The sequence below is a fragment of the Lissotriton helveticus genome, chromosome 10, assembly GCF_964261635.1.
Source record: "Lissotriton helveticus chromosome 10, aLisHel1.1, whole genome shotgun sequence".
NCBI classification, from domain to species: Eukaryota; Metazoa; Chordata; class Amphibia; order Caudata; family Salamandridae; genus Lissotriton; species Lissotriton helveticus.
Genome location: NC_136071.1, coordinates 981,450,990 through 981,467,356, shown reverse-complemented (window position 1 = coordinate 981,467,356; position 16,367 = coordinate 981,450,990). Strand labels below are relative to the sequence as shown.

The window sequence follows — 16,367 nt, the reverse complement described above, 5'->3', positions numbered from 1 at the left end:
CACATAGGAATACACATTGAAAAGTTTCAAACATCCGTCCTCCTTCATGTAGAGAAGCAGGTTTTAACCGGTGGTCCTGTGACCCTTGGGGGATCAGGGACGCCTTGTAATGGGAGAGCAATAAGGCAAAAATACATATAAGCAAAAAAAACAAGTTACTTACCTTTGGTAACGATATATCTGTAAGAAACATAGGTTAGTTATAGATTCCTTACTTTAGAATTACCCCCAGGCTTCAGACTGGATCCGGAAAGTTCTTCCTCAGCAGTACCTCTGCGTCTCGAAAGGGGGCGTCAGTCAGCTCCGCGTCCGTCGTTGGCGTCGTGGTCGCCGGGATGACGCCGCAGGAGCTATCTAGATGCCGCCCTTGCGCGCTGACATCAGTTCTGTACACGACTTTCCGTGCCAGAAACGCAGAGCCATGCAAGACACTGATCACTGGTGCACAAAACTAGAGCCCTGAAAAGATATCCTTAACCCTAGAAATTAGTTCGCAGAACGGGGAGGATGGGTGAGGCGGTAAGGAATCTATAACTAACCTATGCTTCTTAAAGATATATAGTTACCGAAGGTAAGTAACTTGTTCATCTGAAAGAAACATGTTAGTTATAGATTTCTTACCTTAGAGTAGATAACCCAGCAATATCAAACCCCGAGGTGGGTCTGCGAACAAAGAACACACCAGAAAGTCCTGGAGAACAGAAATGCCAAAAGAAGCAGTCTCTCCGGACTAGACTGTCAAGGCAGTAGTGTTTCATAAATGTGTGCAACAAAGCCCACGTAGCTGCCTGACAGATGTCATTCAGAGGAACGCCTCGTCCCAAAGCAGTGGTTGTGCCGTCACCCTGGTGGAATGGGCGCGCAGCCCCACTGGAGGCTCCTTCTTCACCAGAGAATAGCAGGCTTTGATACACAAAACAACCCATCTGGAGATAGTCAGCTTGTGTACGACCCAACCTTTCTTGGCGCCCACGTAGCCAACAAAAAGCTGATCATCCACCTGGAATTGCTTGGTGCGATCCAGATAAAAGGAAAGTGCATGGTTTGGGTCCAGACGGTGGAGCCTCTCTTCCTCTTTCGAAGGATGCGGGGGCGGAAAGAAGGTGGGCAAGTGATGGTCTGCCCGATGTGATAGTCAGTGACAACCTTGGGCAGGAAGGATGGGCGAGTCATGAGAACCACCTTGTCCGGATGGACTGACATAAAGGAGGTTTGGATGAAAGAGCCTGGAACTCACTCACGCTACCAGGAATGCAGTTTTAAGCGTCAGAAGCCTCAAAGGACAGTTGTGAAACAGCTCAAAGGGAGCGCACATTAAATATGTTGAGACTATATTCATGTCCCACTGAAGCATAATGAAGGGAGTAGGAGGAAAGAGATGAGTTATGCCTTTCAAGAAAGTATTAACAACCGGGGACTTGAAAAGAGAAGGCTGATCTGGAAGGCAGAGAAGGCCGAGAGATAACCCTTGATAGTGCCCAGAGCGGAGCCCTGCTGGGCCAAAGAAAGAAGGAACAAGAGAACCTCAGAAAAAGGGGCAGAGAGGGGATCCAAAGCCTTTGCTGTGCACCAAGCCACAAATTTGTTCCACCGGCAGGCGTATACCGTCTTAATGGAGGGAAGCCTGGCTGCCAAGATTACATCACAAACTTCGGGAGGCCGGTCAAAAGACGTCAACTGCTGCTGCTCAATCTCCATGCAAGGGGGTGGAGGCTGGACAGGTTCGGGTGGAGAACAGTTCCCTGTTGCTGCGTCAGAAGATCCTCCCGAAGAGGCAGGCGGGTCGGAGGATCGATGGCCATGTTGAGCAACTCAGGATACAAGACTCTTCGTGCCCAATCCGGATCTACAAGGATGACTTGGGCCCGGTCGCGTCTGATCTTCTTCAGCAGTCTGGGCAGAAGTGGTACGGGCGGAAAGGCGTACAACAGACCACAACTCCACTCGCGACGAAAAGCGTCTCCTAGTGAGTGCCGCCTTGGAAACTCCAATGTGCAAAATTGCGGACATTGGGTGTTCTCTTCGGTGGCGAATAGATCTAACCAAGGCTCTTGCCACTGCTGAAAGAGACCTTGTACCACCTCGGAATGAAGAAGCCATTTGTGATCCATGATGCACCTGCAGCTGAGTTCGTCGGCTGTGGCGTTCAGTGAACCAACCAGGTGTTGAACCACCAGGGATATGCCCTGATGTTCCAGCCATGTTCAGAGGCGTAGGCCTTCCTGACATAGGGTTGACGACCCCATCCCGCCTGTTTGTTGCACTACCACATGGCGGTGATGTTGTCCGTGAACACCTGCACTACTCTTCCCCGGACAGAGAGAAGGAATGCCTTGAGTACAAGATGGATCGCCCGCAGCTCCAGAAGGTTGTTATGGAGCCCGGACTCCGCCGGAGACCAGAGGCCTCTGATCTCTGCCTTTCCCATGTGACCGCCCCATCGCAGAAGGGATGCGTCCATCACCACTGTGTGCTCTGGTTGGGGAAGGGAGAGGGATCTGCCGTCGACCCAATCCTGGTTCATGAGCCACCACTGCAATTGTCGTGCAGTGCCCTCCAAGATCTGGACGCAATCGTACAGATTCCCCTGATGCGGTGCCCACTGGAATTTCAGGTCCCACTGCAGAGCTTGCATATGCCACCTGGCATGGTCAACCAGCAGGATGCAGGAGGCCATGAGGCCCAGCAGCCTCAGGGTCAGCCTGACAGAAACCCGGGATAGAGGCTGAAAGATCGGAATCATAGCCAGAATATCCAAAACTCGCTATTCGGGATAATAGACCCAAAACCGTGTCGTGTCCAGAACCGCTCCGATGAAGTGGAGCTTCTGAGAGGGAATCAGGTGTGACTTCGGCACATTGATGAAGAACCCCAGCGAATGCAGGAGGTCAGCCGTAGTCTGGAGGTGGGAGATGATTGCCTGGGACGAGCCCGCCTTCAACAACCAGCAGGGCTGGATTGGGAACCAAAACCGGCCCTGGCAAAGTGCTCGGCCGGCCCCCCCACGCCCCAGGGGGGGTTGGGGGTGCGACCGCGCTCTTTGCCAGGGCCGGTTTTTGGCCGATTTTGTTACAGGGCCGTTTTTGCAGCAACGCTGCAAAAACGGCCCTGTAACAAAAACGGCTTTCAGGGGGCCTAAAACCGGTCCCCACCCTTGCAGCGCACCGGGGGATTGCCCGGTGCCCGCAACGGCCAGTCCGGGCCTGACAACCAGTCGTCGAGATAGGGGAAGACTGAAACTCCCTATCTGAGCAAAAGAGCTGCAACCACCGCCATCACTTTCGTGAACACCCGAGGGGCGCTGGTAAGGCCACAGGAGAGCACGGTAAACTGAAAGTGTTCGTTGCCTACCATGAAGGGCAGGTAACACCGGTGGGCCGGCAGGACGGGGATGTCAAAATAAGCGTCCTGCAAGTCCAACGCTACCATCCAGTCTTCTGGGTCGAGGGCAGACAACACCTGAGCGAGCATCAACATCTTGAACTTTTCCTTCCGGAGGAAGCGGTTGATGATCCTGAGATCCAAGATAGGAAGCAGGTCCTTGTCCTTCTTGGGTACCAGAAAGTAGTGAGAGTAACAACCACGACTTACTTCTGGGACACGAATACGTTTGTTGGCTCCCTTGGCCAAGAGAGCCGTAACTAGAAGGCCCAGGTGATCCTACCACCTGTGGTGGTATTGAGGTTGCATGGCGGGAGGGTCAGCCTCGAAGGGGAGGGAGTAGCCCCTTCGGACTATCTACAAAACCCACCTGTCTGACATGATGGTGCGCCAGTGGGGAAGGTGATGGCGAATCCTGTCACCCACTGGCGTTTGATGGGCCTGAAAGGTCAGACTAGGAAGGTTTAGAGGCTGCAGCAGAGAGGGGGGGGGGGGGGTTGGTGGACTGGCCCGCCTGCTGGTCCCTGAACCACGGCGGTGATACCCACATCCCCGGCTGCACGAATGTTGGGGAACTTGCTACGGCCTGTAGCTCTGGGCGGGACGTAGTAGGGCAGCCCTTCCGTAGCTACGAAAAGGTCGAATTGCAGACTGCGCAGGGCTCGCTGGAGAGGCCCAAAGACTTGGCCGTAGCCTGTGAGTCCTTGAAAGCTTTAGAGCGTTGTCCGCTTTGACGCCAAAAAGGGGACAGCCATCAAAAGGCATGTCCATAAGGGTATTCTGGACATCGCCCGAAAAGCTTGTCAATCTCATCTAGGCGTAGGGACGAAGGGCTACTGACGTGAAAATCGTCATGCCCAGAGAGTCGGCAGTATCCAGCCCACAACGGATGGTAAACTTTTCTGTATCTCTCCCGGCAGCAACAGCCTGGAAGAGCACTGTTCGGGCCTCCTCCGGACACGGAGGCAGCACCTGCGCCACTGTAGCCCACACAGAGTGGGAATAATGGGTCACTAGACATGCAGTGTTTACCGACTGCAGTCCCAAGCTGGCGGAAGAAAAAAATCTTCTTTCCAAGATGATCCAGCTTCTTGGATTCCCTCTCCGGTGGAGCAGTAGGGAAGGCGCTCTTGGAAGTGGAGGCTTGGCCCATCAAGCTCTCCGGGTTGGGTTGTTGGGAGAGGAAAGTGGGGTCGCCCGGAGCCGGAAGGTGGCGTTGGGCAATCATCCTATCCACGGGAGGCCCCGTGTTAGGCCTGGACCAGGTGCCCGACAGGACGTTGGTAAGGGCCTCATTAAATGGCAGCAGGGACTCAGTCTAGCTGATCAGTTAGAGGGTCACCTGACCCCACCCAGTCATCCTCCTCATCCTCTAGGTGCCAATCTGGCTGAAAAGGGACCCCAGGAGTAAACAGTGGCACAAAAACCCCACTCGGCGCCGGATCCGGCATCGGGCGATGCCGGTCCGGCTCCGGGTCCACATCAGGATGGAGGCCGGGGTAGACACCGGCCGGGGGCACGACCAGCGTCGGTTGCGGAAGTGGAGCCGGAGGAAGGGGTGGAGGTGTTATCAGGTCAACCAGCACCAATACGGATCCAGGCCTGGATCCAAGGGGGGCCTGCCGCGCCAGAGAAGGGCTAGGTCCCCCTACTGTGTCCGTGGGGCCAGAAGGCGCGCCGGAGGGTTCGGGCTGCCCAAAGATGGCATGCATCGCCTCGTACAATTTACGAAGCTGGGCAGGAGCTGTCGGAGAAGGCCTAGGTCCCCCTACCAAGTCCGCGGGGCCCGAAAGGCCCGCCGGCGTGTTTGGGCTGCACAAAGATGGAGTGCATTGCCTCGTAAAATTTACAAAGCTGGGCAGGAGTCGCCCTGGGTTCCGGGAAGAGAGGCAGGCCTGGAGTTGACTCTTCGGGAACCGCGTGCGGAGCAGTGGGAAGGGCACCATTCACACCCCTCGTCGTGTCAGCCGACCGACGGGGAGGAGTCGAAGAGCGACAATGCTTCTTCGACTTCTTCTTGTGCTTCGACTTACCCGACCCCGAGGGCGAAGGCTTCGAAGACTTGGAAGAGTGAGGATGGCTCCGCGACTGGTCCCATCGACCACCCTCACGACCGGGAGCTCAAACGGCTCGGAGCCGACTGCCGACGCTCAAGAAGCTTTCAGGACCGCTCCTGCAAAGCCTTCCAGAGCCATGGACAGGCAGTCAGAGCACGACTTGGGGTCGTGGTTGCGCTCCAGGCAAAAGAGGCTCCCGCGGTGCAGATCCGTAACCGACATCAGTCGACTACAGGAACCGTATGCCTTGAATCCGGGCATCCCTGCGTGCACCAGGAGTTGTAGACTCAAAAAAGACCGGCCAAAGTCGCTCAAAAAGATCAGTCAAAAAGTGACTGGAGGTACCGCTCTCTCTGGATTTGCGCTGGCTGGCGCAGAAAAAGAAAGAACTGACGTCAGCATACGAAGGCGGAGTCTAAGTAGCTCCCGTGACGTCATCCCGGCGACCACGACGCCAGCGACGGACGCGGAGCCAACCAACGCCACCTTTTGATGCGCAGAGGTACTGCTGACGAAAAACTTTCCGGATCCAGTCTGACGCCTGGGGGTAACAAGGCGGTGGCAGCTCCTTGGCAGTTTTGTTGATAGAGCTCGTGCAGATTGCGAGGGGCTCCTCCTCTGCACGCTGTAAAGCACTGTTGTATCGCTTTTTTAAAATTGTATTTACTTTCTGCATTTTAATCTCGGATTCAATTGATTAAGAATTGATTTCTGGAAACGCTTTTAAAAATTATTGCAGAACTACCTTCATTGTGTATCCCTAGCCCCGTTCCATCGCGGCTTCGTGCCGTTTGTGTGGAGGGCAGGGGGAGCTTTAGAATTACAGAGCCACCTCCCCGAGCAGAACGGAGTTAGCGTTCCAGCTGGGGGCGGGGCTTAGAGTATAAAATGGCCACTCGGAAGCGCAGCGGTCGAGCGCAGCGGGAGCGCCGACACCGCGCCGAAGCCGTGCCAAAGGGGTGCCAGTCTGCGCCAGTCCGCGCTGGGATCACGCTGTGCACCAGACCCCTTGCCTCTTGTAACTCCCATAATACACCAAATGTAATAACTTACTCTCGATTACAGCTTCTGAGTATAGGTAAGACTTACATTGACAACCGATGCTCCGTTTTTAATGCAGACTCTTTGCGCAATTTACCTACTAATCCATGCCCAAACTGCAACTGCGCTTTCAAATCAACTCCTCCACACTCTAATCTAGCCGCCCCGATGCTCCCGTTATCTGCTGAAAAGCATATACATTGTGTCCTCATAAACGCCCGTTCCCTTGTAAAACACAGGGAAGAGGTAGCTGAACTTATAGCCACTCATAACTTAGACATCCTGTTTATTACAGAGACCTGGGCGGATTCAGCATCTGGCCCGGATTTCAAAATAGCCACTCCTGATGGCTATTATGTGACCCGATCAGATAGATCCTCTGGAAAAAGAGGAGGTGGTTTAGCTATTATACATCGCGCTAGCTTAGTTCTAAAAACTGAGCCAATGATTCATCATTCTATGGAAGCTTTAGGTTTCACCTTTACTCTTTCTTCTATTCAAACCTTTAAAGGAACCCTACTTTACCGACCTCCCACTTCACGAACATCTTTTTTGGAAGCTCTTAATCCTCTGTTAGAACCAGTAGCTGCCAATACAGAATATACAATACTGGGTGATTTTAACTTTCACCTAGAAAATCATGCTGACAAAGATTCCATTAAGATTATCTCTGATTTTCTGGCTGCGGGTCTAGAACAACGAGTCTCCTCAGCCACTCATCAAGCTGGTCATACCTTGGACGGGCTATTCACAAACAACTCACTTATGAATCAACCTACTGTGATTCCACTCATTTGGACTGATCACTCGGCAGTGAAATTCTCTATACTAGTTAGGAAACGCAAAAACTGCACGCCCTTTGTACGCTCTCAGATAAAATGTCGTGACTGGAAAAATATTGACCACCTTGTTTTTAATAATACACTTAAATCGACAAAACTCAGACTCAAATCACCCATGTGAAGCATCTAATAACTATGTGCGCTGGCTGAATAATGCACTAGATTATGTGGCACCTGTTAAAAAATTCCAGCCTAACCGTAATAAGCCTTCTGCTCCTTGGTTCTCCGAACTACTAAGGCTCGAGAGACAACGATGCCGTAACCTAGAGAGACATTGGCGCAGGAATTACGACAATAACGATAGAGAGAGATACAAGATAGCCTTGCATAACTACAAAAAACTTATCATTAAGGAAAAATGTAATTTCTATACCACACAAATAGAGTCAGCTCAAAATTCGAGCAAACAGTTATTCCATGTTGTAAAAAATCTATCTAACCCTACGGTTCCCGATTCCATAGAACCATCTCAAGCATTCTGCAATGAAATTGCGGAATTTTTTAAAGGAAAGGTCACAGACATTTTTAACAATTTTACTAAAAATACTTCTGATGCCACAGCTGACCTAGTTGCTTCCCATATATCCACCAGGCCAACTCTGGAAGCGTTTTCTCCACTCTCTCAGGCTTCCATAGAGGAAATTATGAACACTGTCAAATCAGGATCACCTACGGACCCTTGCCCCCCACACATCCTTAAACTAGTATCTGATCAGATAGCCCCGGTGTTTACCCATATCTGTAATACGATGTTCCTGACAGGTGATTACCCTAAAGTCTGGAAGAAAGTCATCGTGAAGCCCCTTCTAAAAAAAACAACACTAAATCCAGCAGAATTAAAAAGCTATCGACCCATTGCTGCGCTCCCATATCCATCTAAGGTTTTCGAGAAGGCAATTAATTTACAACTATCAAGCTTTATTGACAACAACGAGCTACTAGATGATACCCAATTTGGGTTTAGAAAGGGTCACGGTACCGAGACCGCCTTGATAAAAGCAGCCGAAGAGGTTAGAATCATTTTGGATCAAGGCGGTACAGCGATCCTAGTACTTTTAGATCTGTCGGCAGCTTTCGACACGGTCGATCACAACATCTTGATCGACCGTGTCGATGCCATGGGCATCCAAGGTAAAGCTAAGACTCTTCTAGCATCCTTTTTATCGGACAGAGAACAGTCTGTGAAAATGGGGAATTACTACTCGCCTGATTTCACTTTGCCATGTGGAGTTCCTCAGGGCTCCTCGCTAAGTCCGACGCTCTTTAACATTTATGTGTCGGACTTGGCGAGGGTGATTAAGTCATTTGGCATTGGAATAACATCATACGCCGATGACACCCAATTAGTCCTGGCTATTCATAAAAACGGAGTTGCAGTGGCCGCTAACTTCCAAGAAGGAATGAGAGCGATCAGCACCTGGATGGGCCAGAATTGCTTAAAACTAAACTCCGATAAGACGGAGGTCATGCTATTTGGTGAACTGACCCCGTCTTGGTCACCAGTTTGGTGGCCATCAGAGTTGGGAGATCCGCCCCTACCGGTATCAAAAGTTAGGAATCTTGGAGTCCTATTCGACAATAGGTTAACCTTTTTCAGCCATGTTAACGCAGTGGTTTCAGCGTCCTTTTACACCTTGAGAATGATCAAGAAACTACTTCCTTTCCTACCCCCGAACTCTGGTAAAACCTTAATGTCCACGCTAGTCCTGTCAAAGGTTGACTATTGCAACGGCCTATTATTGAATGCACAGGAGCAAGTTCTGAACAAACTACAGCTAGTGCAAAACGCTGCTGCAAGAATTCTAACCGGTACACCCAAATTTTCACCCATATCTCCCATCATTCGTCAACTACACTGGCTGCCGATCAGAAGCCGCACAAAGTTTAAGGCCTTGTGCATTATTTACAAAACATTGAACAATACTGGACCTGACTTTTTAAAGAAATCCATCAATGTTTACAAACCCACTCGATCCTTACGCTCTGCAGCATCTCAGTCACTTGACATCCCACGCACCAAGAAAGCAACATGGGGCGATAAACGCTTCACAGTTGCTGCCCCTAAACTGTGGAACAAGCTCCCCCCTCATATTAAATTAAGCCCCTCCTTATTTATATTTCGGAAACAACTTAAAACGTGGCTTTTTAACCAGTAAGCCTTGTAGGAACCCTCTGCAATCTTAATGAGCTCTAGCGCCGAGACACCGGAAGGTATTTGTGCGCTCTAGAAATTTTATAAATAAATAAATAAATAAATACATAATTCTAAGGTAAGGAATCTATAACTAAAATGTTTCTTTCAGATTGAACCTTTTCAAACTTTCCATAAAAATATAAGAATTTAAAATTGGAGGCGAAAAATTAAGTCATCTGCTAACCATGAAGTAAAGCGGGTCAGGACTAACAATTTCTCGGTGGATTCAACCAGTGGTGAGCAGCATAGGACCAAAAGTATACTCAACAATATTATCATACTCCCGCACTCCAAGTGAATATAATTTGTAGTTGTTGAGTGCTCCAAGGTGTGCACACCGTTGTGCATGTCATTAATTCTCAAACAAGCGTGCCCCTATTTAGGGGAACGTCCCCTGGTCACTGCGTTGTTCCCCGTAGGGGTTGCTAAAGTTTTCAAAGAAAATTGTGTAACAAAACTTTCTTTCGTGAATGTTCAATTTATATTTTATTTCATCATTCTATTTCAAAGTTGCATTTCAGTCTATTTTCAACTTTTTCAAAACTCCTATATGCATATTAATAACAACTCCAATGCATTTCGGCTACACCGTAGCCTTCATCAGGGAACATGAATCTGAAAGTGAATACATGTATTTAATACACGAGGACTGTATCCTTAAACAGTAAATAAGTGCCAAGTTACAGTGATGGTGTTCTCTCTTCATATACAAACGCTAGGTGACAGGTAAACATATTCATCTGTGAAAGAAAAGGAAGCATGATGAAAGCTACAAATACCCGATTCGGTGCCAAATCAGTGAAAGAAAACAATAAAATATGGTGTGATCAGCAGTCTGTCTACCGGTTCTCTAGTAGCTCATTCAATGGTGACCCGAAAAACTAAAAACTAGTCCAAACATAGGTAGTATTAAACAAGGTTAGAAACGTATACGCGTGTAAGTTATTAAAACAACGCTCGAAAGAGAGTGTGTTCGACAAAGGTTGAATAAACAATATAAACGTGTACACATGCCAGTTAAAGTGAACGCTCAAAATCAGGGTGTGCTCTAAATGAATCGGACCTCATCAGAGCTTAAACTAAACATATAACGGTCTGTAAAGGTGCACAATGCCTGTGCCTCTAAAAGATTTCTTAACTTACTTCGGACTCAAACTAATGCGTCTTTCCGATTCTTCCAAGCTACCTAGTATCACCAATATAGTTGATGGACTATATATCGGCTGTAGGTTTAATCATGGGGGCCATCTTGGAGTGTAGGTGAAAGTGGACTAAACATACAATCAAGTGATTTCATCAACACAGTCGATGGACTATCTATCGATAGTGGGATGAATCATGGGGGCCATATCGGAATGTAAGTGAATGTGGACTAATCACTAAATGTGCTACCAAAAACACTACAAAAGGACTAAAACCAAAATAACTACCAAAAATGAGTGTGTCAATATCTATTCAACAATAAATGGCACTGTATACATCGCATCTTATAAAAAAAGAAACAACATATTCAATATTATTTCTCAGGGAGATAACACTGGGGTGCAGTAATTAAAAAACACAGTGTTCGATGATTTTATAAGTAACAACTATGTTCAACCCTATCATTCATCCCTGAAGGTTTCAGGGTATCCAATTTGTAAATCCAGTAGTTTTCTCTTTGCAACAAGAGTTTATTGTTGTCCGTTCCTTCTCTTTTTCGAACAGTTTCCAAAATAGTATATCTCAGTTGACTGACATTGTGAGATGCTTCAACAAAATGACAAGCAACCGTGGATTTGGTGGTCTTATTCCGTATGTTCGATTTATGCTCATTCAACCTAGTTTTTATTTTCCGTTCAGTCTTCCCCACATATCCTTGTCCGCAGGGACATTTCAAAAGGTAAATCACATTCATGGTGTCGCATGTTGCAGACACTCTTAACTTAATCCTGAGACCTTTGCTGGGGTGAGTGATCGCGGTACCTCTAATGATGTTGTTATAATGGCTACAATGATGACAAGGCACTGTGCCCCTGTATGTTTCTTCCTGTTCAGATTGTCTTGGTTTTAATATCTCCCATAAATTCTTAGCTCTTTGATAGGCGAAGATAGGTTCTTCTTTGAAGATATTGTTAAACTCTTGTTCCTGGGAAAATATAGACCAATGTTTTTTGATGATGTTTTTGAAGGCCTTACTTTTTGTTGAATATTTTGATACAATTACTACTCAGGTGTTATCTCTCTTAGGAGTGCTTTCCAACAGATCTTGTCCCATTTTCTGTGCACATCTCCCTTTAGCCTGGTCTAGGACGTTGTGAGGGTACCCTCTTTCTTTGAATCTATGTTCCATTTCAGCAATCCGAATATTGTTTTTTTCTGGTGAAGAAACAATTCTTTTAACCTGGAGCATTCGTGAATATGGTATAGACCGTATGCCTTTCAACGGCGGAAATGCAGCCGTAGAAAGGCGTTGGACCGCAGGCATCGTAATATGGTTGGCGGTGTCTCGCAGACACCGCCACCATATGAACGCACTTTTTCCGATGGTCGCAAAGGCGAACGGCCGAAAAGCGGCGGACCGTCTTCCCGTCCGCTGCGGACCCCCAGCCATCCTAATGTGGCGGGGGGTCATTTCAGTGAGGATGGCGGGCGGATTGCCCCCGCCGGCCTGGCGGTAGCTACTGCCAGCCCGGCAGGGGCAATCCGTCCGCCATCCTAATCGGGCCTGTGTTTTTTAATTACTGCACCCCGCCATCATAATTGGCCCCCATGATTCAGCCCACTACTGATAGATAGTCCATCGACTGTGTTGATGAAATCATGTGATTGTATGTTTAGTCCACTTTCACCTACACTCCAAGAGGGCCCCCATGATTAAACCCACAGCTGATATATAGTCCATCAACTATGTTGGTGATACTAGGTAGCTTGGAGGAATCGGAAAGACGCGTTAGTTTGAGTCCGAAGTAAGTTAAGAAATCTTTTAGAGGCACAGGCATTGTGCACCTTTACAGACCGTTATATGTTTAGTCTAAGCTCTGAAGAGGTCCGATTCATTTAGAGCACACCCTGATTTTGAGGGTTCACTTTAACTGGCATGCGTACACGTTTATATTGTTTATTTAACCTTTGTCGTACACACTCTTTTTCGAGCGTTGTTTTAATAACTTACACGCGTATACGTTTCTAACCTTGTTTAATACCACCTATGTTTGGACTAGTTTTTAGTTTTTCGGGTCACCATTGAATGAGCTACTAGAGAACTGGTAGACAGACTGCTGATCATGCCACATTTTATCGTTTTCTTTCACCCATTTGGCACCGAATCAGGTATTTGTAGCTTTCATCATGCTGCCTTTTCTTTCAAATTCTGCACAGATGAGTATGTTTACCTGTCACCTAGCGTTTGTATACGAAGAGAGAACACCGTCACTTTAACTTGGCACCTATTTACTGTTTAAGGATACAGTTCTTGTGTATTAAATACATGTATTCACTTTAACCCCTTCGCTGTAGAGGCAATTCCGCCGCAGCGCTAGGGGGCTGGGGGGGCCGCGCGGCGCTCCCATGCTTGTGACGGAACCGCTCCGTCACAAACCTCGGGTACGCTGTGCTGATGACGGAGCGGTTCTGTCACGGCCCGCCCGCTCAACAGAAGGTCCAGCGCAGGCGCGGAATCCGTGCCGTGCAGGCGCGCCGAGCGGGCCGTGACGGAACCGCTCCGTCATCAGCACAGCCCGTCCGTGGCTGGTGACGGAGCGGTTCCGTCACCAGCATGGGAGGGGTTAAGATTCATGCTCTCTGATGAGGGCTACGGTGTAGCCGAAATGCATTGGAGTTGTTATTATTATGCATATTGGAGTTTTGAAAAAGTTGAAAATAGAGTGAAATGCAACTCTGAAATGGAATGATGAAATAAAAAAAATTGAACATTCACCAAAGAGAGAGTTTTGTTACACAATTTTCTTTGAAAACTTTAACAACCCCTACAGGGGACAATGCAGTGACCAGGGGACGTTCCCCTAATTAGGGGCATGCTTGTTTGAGCAGCATAGGACCCCACTAACACACAATATCTCCACAATCAACTTTCCTGATCTCTAAGGTAGCGTTTAAGTGGTTCAGAAATATTTTTTGGTCTTGAAATTGTTGGTAATGTGCTTACCTTTATATCACATGTATCATAGGAGCAGTGAGAGCATCTCAGGTCAACCACCAAATGCATTAATTGAAGATCAGCTGGCGTGTAGTGAAGTTTGTGGAGAAACCTAAAGTGTTTGAATCTATACCTACTATTCCGGGAAATTTCCTTTATGTGAAAGAAACTATCTCAAATTTTATCTATTGCTTCCTATCCTCTGTTGTTCTTCCATTTAGCCCTAGCCTTAGGTATGGATTGTGCTTGAGTGTCCGAAATAGTCATATAATCTGGACATGAATCCTGTAGTGAAGGAACGCAGGCAACACCAAATAGATGAAGGTAAGTGGGTTATTTTCAGTAACAACTGTTAAGAGCAGTCGCTCACCTGCTGGCCAGTGTTCAACTGCCAAACACAGAACGCCTTCTGCAGAACACTCATGTGGAATCCTGTAGTACCTGGATTCCCTCACAATGAAGGCCAAAGCCAAGGAGAAGCCCTGTCTCATACCCCTGATGCATAAGCCAAGCACAACAAATCCCCATGAGGTTCCATTAATAATTGCTTTAGAACCAGTAACCCTGTGGAGGACCTTCCCTGAATGGTGTACTGGAACCTGAAATATAAAAAATGAAAGTTCACTGGTGACGTTCCGATCCCATCTCTTTAAATAGTTCTAATGAAATAAATGTGTCTGCTATATAAAGGTCTACCACGTTGGTAAGGTATCAATTATTGCTGCTTTTAGTTTCAGATAGAACTGATAGTAATGGGTTATATAATAATGGATGTTCCAAAGCACAAATCTCAATAGATATCACCAGGGAGACCAATATTTGCTATGCATAAAAATTGCCCCTTGTCCTCTATGAATATGGGAGAGTCCCTGTAACACAGCTGATACAAGGCTGCCTACCTGTCTAAACAAATCTCAAAAGTATTGTTCGGAAACCTGCAAATAAACAATTTTGACAGGAGAATCAGGATGTATGAGAAAAAATATAACAATTTAGGGAGGAACAACTGCCAACCACCAATGATAGAGTCAGGAATTGCCAGCACTGAGCACTCTCTTCTATATTCTCTATTGCCAGACGATTATTTAGCCCTCCAGGGTATGTTTATTCCCAGATAGTGAATGAAGTCTTCATGCCATTCTAGTCGGAACTCAAGTCAAAGCTACCAGTTTTAAGAGTGATAGGAACACACTGTGATTTAATGCTGGCTACAATCAATATTCATTTATTTCTGAATCTTGAAAAAAATCAATAGTTTTTTCCAGTGTTCCTCTGTATTATTGACTATTGTATAAGCTTCTAACGCTTTATGAATTTCTTATGTCTTTTCTTCCTTTTTTTCTTATGTATGTTTCTCTTGCAATGATTAATAAAAATATTTAAAAAAAAAAAAAAAAAAAAAAGATTTACTCCAGACAATTTTTAATTCTGTATACAGGCCACATTTTATAATCTCTCACACAAACTGTGAGATATTCACAGAAGGGGTCCATAATATATAATATCTGTATACAGTGATATCAAGTTATTCGTTCCATCAAATCATAACCCTCAACATGCGTATGTTTCTCGGATTATACAATCAGGTGTTTCACTGCAAGAGAGAAGAGCAGTGATGATAGTGGACACCTCTACTTAGCACCTCTAGTAATTTGAAATGTAACACTATGTATTCTAATTTTGGCTTGTGAGTAAGTGTAGGGAAGAATAATCCAAGTGAGTATCCCCTCCTGTAAGATCTGTTGCCACAGTGACACCAACATGTATGGCCATTCGAGGTAATCAAAGGCCTTTTGTACATCTATCAAGAGGGCTGTAGCTGAGACATCTGTGCTTAGTTGATGTGTTAGCGCAAAAGAACAAGTTACTTATCTTCGGTAACGTATTATCTGGTAGGGACTCTATCTAGCTGCAGATTCCTTACCTTTGATTTTCCCAGTCGTCAGGCTGGATCCGGAAACCTTTGCTGAGCAATACCCCTTGCACGCGCTGTCGGGTGACTCCATTCGGCTCCAACGTCGGTAACGTTGGTTATGACGTCACTGTTCCTATATAGGCACCACCACGCGTGCCAACTTCAGTACTTTCCATTTTATTCCACGTCAGAAGCACAGAGCAATGAAGTTGCTGACTTATATGTGTGCAAAACTATGTTCCTGAAAAAGAGAGTAACCCTAGCACTAATAAAATCAGGTCGCAAAGTGGGGAGGCATGGGTGGGGCTGTAAAGAATCTGCACCTAAATAGAGTCTCTACCAGATAATGTGTTACTGAAGGTAAGTAACTTGTTCATCTAATAGAGACTTCGAACTGCAGATTCCTTAACTTTGAATTAGACACCCAAGCCCTACCATCCTGGCGATGGGTTGCGGACCAATCCCTTACACAAGGAAGTCCTGCAGGACCGAACGGGAAAAATGCCCCTCCCTGCGGACCTGTTTAGGAACTAGTGTTTTGCAAATGTATGCAGATATGCCCATGTTGCTGCCTGGCAGATGTCCAGGACTGGTATATATATGTGAAAAACAAGGGCCCCCTGAATAGAGATAACGATTCCTAGGACAGGGAAATAAACAAATGTGCAAAACTTCCTAGGCAATCATAATAAGGGAACTAATGCAAGGAAGGACGAACAACTAGGTAAATGCACATACATTCATGTATTATTTATTTATCAAACAGAATTTTATATACACATAATAAAAGATTACAGTT

At 46.9% G+C, this 16,367-nt stretch overlaps 1 protein-coding gene across 1 annotated transcript in view; it reads right to left on the bottom strand.

The window, feature by feature from the left end:
- Nucleotides 1–16,367, bottom strand: part of VPS50 (VPS50 subunit of EARP/GARPII complex) — an 821,620-nt gene that overhangs the window by 246,755 nt on the left and 558,498 nt on the right. The window lies entirely within an intron of this gene.